The 5258-nt window shown below is 40.5% G+C and overlaps 1 long non-coding RNA gene across 1 annotated transcript; it reads right to left on the reverse strand.

The window, feature by feature from the left end:
- Positions 1 to 2099: 2099 nt before the first annotated feature.
- Positions 2100 to 4165, reverse strand: LOC308220511. Its single transcript, XR_013956686.1, has 2 exons — positions 3803 to 4165; positions 2100 to 2302 (listed from the first exon to the last, which is right to left on the reverse strand). It is a non-coding gene; the product is annotated as an uncharacterized lncRNA (long non-coding RNA).
- Between the last annotated feature and the right edge of the window lie 1093 nt (positions 4166 to 5258).

The raw sequence follows: 5258 nt of genomic DNA on the forward strand, positions 1-5258 counted from the left end.
TTGTTTTGTGTTTCCTGTCCTCTTTATGAAATGAAGATTGCAAAACCCTGGTAATGTGAAATTCACTAATAAAAGTGCCTCTAACACACAATTTACTCAGAGCTTTGTTGCTTCAGAATTTGGGAAATAACTCTAAACATCCAGCTCACAAGTCAGTCTTCAAATACAATGTATCCTCATTAATATGAAAATCATACTCTAAAAAAAGCACCGATTTTTTTAGTATTTTTTAAAGATACATTTTAGTTCTTTGGGTTTTGACGTTTGTTTTTTAGAGGCTTTTGGATTTACTCATGCCATTAGTGAAGATGATGTATGAAGATTTCAGAAGTTAGGACAAAACTATTAAGCTGAGAAAAAGAGGAAGCCTTGTATTAAAAGAAATACAAGTTAGGGAGAATTAAACTCTTTCATCACTCTTAAGTTAGCCTTTTGCAACACCTGGAAAAGCACAGTTTAGGGTTTGTTTTTTTTAATTAGAACAACTAAACTAAGGTTCCCAACTCATTGTTTATCTAGAGAAATTTGGACTTTAAGCAAAACACTAAAGACATGAAACTGATAATAGAAACAACAAGTGATAAAACTGGAACTTGAACTGCTGCCTTATCCCACAGTATAGAACTATGCTTAGGCTGTTCTCATCTTCAAAATCAACCTGCCCATAAGCCTCTGGACCTCACAAGTCAGATTCAGCTGGGGCAAGCAATGGGACTCGTGACTTTATTAACTATGTTCTGCCTTTTCTAAATGTGTGACAGCAGGGAAATGAAAAATAGGAGCATTTCCTTAGAAGCTTTAAAATACTTCATACTTTGAGTGTTGAGTGGTTGCCATGGCCAGCAGGCATGTTTACATAGCAAACATGGAACAAGGATTGGCCAATAGCATGGGAGGAAAGCCCTGTGAGTGCAGCAGTACCATGGGTATGCAACTTTAAACTTCAGATATGGTCACGATGGCTGGGACTTTGTGTCCAACTGCTTCCTTTTAGTAGCTTTGTTTTAGCCAGAAGTGTCAAGGGTAAATGAATCACTGTTTCCAACCCCGAGGTCAGAACGGAGGCTTGAATACCATGAGATGCTGGCATTGGTGGTAAAATAGCATGGCTTGCTGCCACGTTTCTCTTACACCCATTCCATCCATCAGTCTCCTTGGTTATGCCAGTGTAACTGAGATTTAGCTTAGGTATTCAGAAGAAATTCTTCCCTGTGAGGGTGGTGAGACACTGGCACAGGTTGCCCAGAGAAGCTGTGGCTGTCCCATTCCTGGAAGTGTTCAAGGCCAGGTTGAACGGGGCTTTGAGCAACCTGGTCTGGTGAAAGGTGTCCCTGCCCATGGCAGGGGATTTGGAACTAGATGATCTCTAAGGTCCCTTCCGAAAGAAAACCATTCTATGATTCTATGATTCTGTGATTTTGTGATACTTTAAAGAGCTGATTCACATTTCAGTGGCAGATATTCTAGGACGTATCAACCCTTGTGGTTTCTGAATGTTAGTTTCCTTTAAATATATGCCCGATATCTTATTTGTAACACTCTAGGTAGTATAGAGAGACCTTGTTTTCCTTTTATTTGGTAGTATCAATTTGCTTTTCTAAGGAGAAATATAAAATTCTGTTTTGAAGCAGTCAAATTCTGCATTCTACCCACATTGCGATCATACTTAATTCTGCTTTTTCTCAATGACAACTGCAAAAAGGAGCATGTAGTCAGCAAATCTGACTGACTTTAGCTCCTGTTGGAAAGGTCAGATAAAGTTCAACTCCTTTATAACAGAGTGACAATTCAGGAGGTCTTTAATCGTTTGTCCTGTAGACTAGCATGATCATCATCTCTCAGTGAACATAATGGTTAAAAATTACATTAAACCTCCCCTTTTTTAACAACAGCTCTCCTCTTGACCTCCCTGTAACCCTGAGTATTATGGGCTATTATCCAATTTGAATCACAGATGAGTGCTGCACTTTTCAGATGCATGTTAAATAACCTGCCACTTTCTTCTGACTGAAGACAGACACACAGCCTATGCACGAAAATCCAGGCAGATAAGGGGAAAAGCATCACATCCCATTCCCAGAAACCAGCCTAGACAAGCATTCTTTTAATAAGTATTCTTGTTCTGAAATGTTGAGAAAACATTGATCTTAATCTTAAGAACTGACTTTAGCCTCCTTTCATACACTTTGCAGCGGCTTCCTCAGAAGTCCACCACAAATCTTCCCAGTCATGATGATGTCCCAGCTGAGCAGCAGCAGCCTGTATGCAGAAGGTACCAGGATAAGTATCTCTGAGCAATTGACTGTAAATAAAAAACAGAGAAGGGGTTTGTTTATGCTGGTCAGAGCAGATAGGAAAAAAAGTCTGGGAGAGAAAAGGCAAGACTCTTCCAAAGTAATTTTAAATGATGAGATTTATTAGCCTCAGCAATTATTACTCTATGAAAACTGGATATCCAGCTGTTTGACTTACAGGGCACAACATACAGTGTTGCGTTTAGCCTACTGCATTAGCAGAGAATGGTATAAAGATCTAATTCAATGCAAGGAGGCTTTCAGATCACCTGGTTGGATTTTAGCATAGTATTGCCAAGCCTCCCATCAGCAATGAACTTTTCTGCAGAAATATCTCTCAGACAGGTCTCTAGAGAAATCCTAGGGGATCCTTGGAGCAGCTACCTTCACAATGGAGAAGGAAGCACAACTGAAAAGAAGTCTGGCCCATCACCCAAGGAGGTTTCAGAAGTAGAAAGCGGTGTTTTCCATATGGTTCCATCTCTTTATGCCTTTCTGAATTTTTATGTTCCTCAAGTTCAGAAGGTGGCAGCCAGTTCCTCTTTTAGCTTTCCGTTTCTCTGCTAATTTAAGTTTGGGCATTGCATGTAACTCTTAACCACAATGGAATTTATACCAGGCCAGCCAATAACTCAGATAGTTTTGTGGAGCAGGCAAATCCCTTTTTTATTTGTAAGATAGCTAACAGTGAATTTGTGTTCAGGGCACACATGGCACAGTTATTAGCAGTAACTCTGGATTTATTAGTAGTAATTCTAGCTGAGGTTCATGCCTACCAGTTTCATAGATGTGTATAACATCTCCAGACCTCCTGAGAGTCTTTTAAAGGATAGAGACCTCATACATTACCTCTAAGCTATACATGGACCATCTACTTCAGAAACATGACCAGGTGTTTGGATGATGCTTATTTTGTTATACGACTGCTTGGGTGTCACAAATATTATAGCAAAAACCATAAAAGCAGGAATGCTGTTACAGAGGGTAGCACACAGCCCAGCCTTAGCATTGAATTTTTTAAATAAGTGTCTCATATTTTGAGCAGAATCAGCAGGATACAGCAGACATTCAGCACAGAAGGATCATTTCTACTTGGGATATATGAGTTTTAATAATAAATGTGGCCTGAGGATTCAAATGTATAGCCTTGTCTTATGGGAGCTTCTGAGTAGTCAGTACCTTTGAAACAAGCCAGCAGTGTCTGTGAGACATATTAAATGAATATCTCTAGGCCAGATGAAAGCTCAGGCTGAGTGAATGCTTCAGACATGCATCCAGAGAGCAACAACTTGTCCTGAGGACTCCTCCTCCAGCAACCCAGCCCCAGCACTGCAGGTCCTGCTCACCCCATCCCTGCTCTAGGGCTTCTTGTCACTTACCACTACCCACAGCCTCCCCTTTGCAGCTCAGCCACACACTCACTGAACTGGCCTAAATCCATTTTCAAGGTCACCATATTCCATACACTGTTTGCACTTCAAAAAAAGATGTCCCTGCACATTACTTACCTCTTATTTCACTGTCTCCTTTTAGACTTTTTATGAAAGTTGCAGAAAATATCGTATGTTTGCACAGCAGGCAGAAGGAAGATAGAACACCAAGGCTTGGCTTAACACCAAGGCAAAGATCAAATAAGCAGTTTATCATGACAAAACCCCTAGCAGTTTCTTGTTGCTCTCACAAGCTCCCTAGTAGAAGCAAAACAAATGCTAAACATCAGAGATTTCCTTGTGGAAAGTCAGCTCTTAAGAAAGGGTTGGAAGTATCCCATTTGTTCTCCAGATGTTCCTATTTCTCCAGCTCTTTGAAAGCAGGGAATGTACACTCTGCTATAGATGGATATTACACAAAACTGCAAGTCAGATATTACTTTTGGGCCATTTCAGCACAAGAGGCAGCAGTGTTACCATCACGTGATGTACCACTATCTGACATGACCTTCCAGCCTTCTGGAAACGCCTGCTGTCAGCACATGCTATCTTCTTTAATGTCTGATAAAGTGTTGATTTTAAAATTTACATGTTACCTCACCCACCCCCAACTCCAAGTACCAACTGAACATATTCTAGAGTTACTTAAACAGTTTATTGCAGTAATAAAAGTTATGTGCCTTTCATAAGCAGTTTTGGTAAAACATTATGCAGGTATTTCTATCAAATACGTTCTTTTATGTCATTTGTTGAAGTGAATAAAGTCTCTTGTCAGGTCTCCCAAGATTTGCAAATCTCATATCTCACTGCTAAAAACTATATAAAAAGAAAAAATAACTCAATACATGGAATACAACAAAGGGCACCAGAAGGCAGCCCCAGAGCACCTCCACAGCCAGAGAGATTTAAAAGCCAATTTGCTCTTCTCTAGCACAACCCAAACTGGGGGTTGCTGGAGACTGCAGATGGATGCATGAGGGGAAGTCCGCATGGGAAAAGGGGTAGGTGCAACCTGTGGGACTACAGCCCTGGAGGACCCACACCTTTGTACAAAGATCCCATAGGATTTCAGCTATAGGTGACCCACACCCATACAGAGACACCCCAAAAGGACTATGGCCATGGGAGAAACATACCACTGTGGAGACATACCAAGGGACTACAGACATAAGTAATCCATGCCATAGCAGGGACAATAAGAAACAGCTCCATGAAAACACGTTAGAAGGAAAGAGCAGTAGAGAAAAAAACTAAAGAAGAAAATGGTGACAGAGAAAATGAATAAGCAAAAAAGCAGCAGCAAGAAACAATTCCACACTTGACTTGAAGCTCTTATGCCATCAGAGAAATTAGGACAGGCTAACTGTATGATGGGATGAAAGTCAGGGAAGTTGAGGCTACGAAGAGGGGATGATGTATTTGATTTTAAGATGAGTTGGGGGACAGAGCACAAAAGGTATTTGTGTCTGTTGGTTTTTTTTCGTCAACACCTGATCAGTCATCAGAAATTAATGTTGTTTGAAAACACATCAAG

The sequence above is a fragment of the Psittacula echo genome (genome assembly GCF_963264785.1).
Source record: "Psittacula echo genome assembly, chromosome: 4".
Lineage (NCBI taxonomy): Eukaryota > Metazoa > Chordata > Aves > Psittaciformes > Psittacidae > Psittacula > Psittacula echo.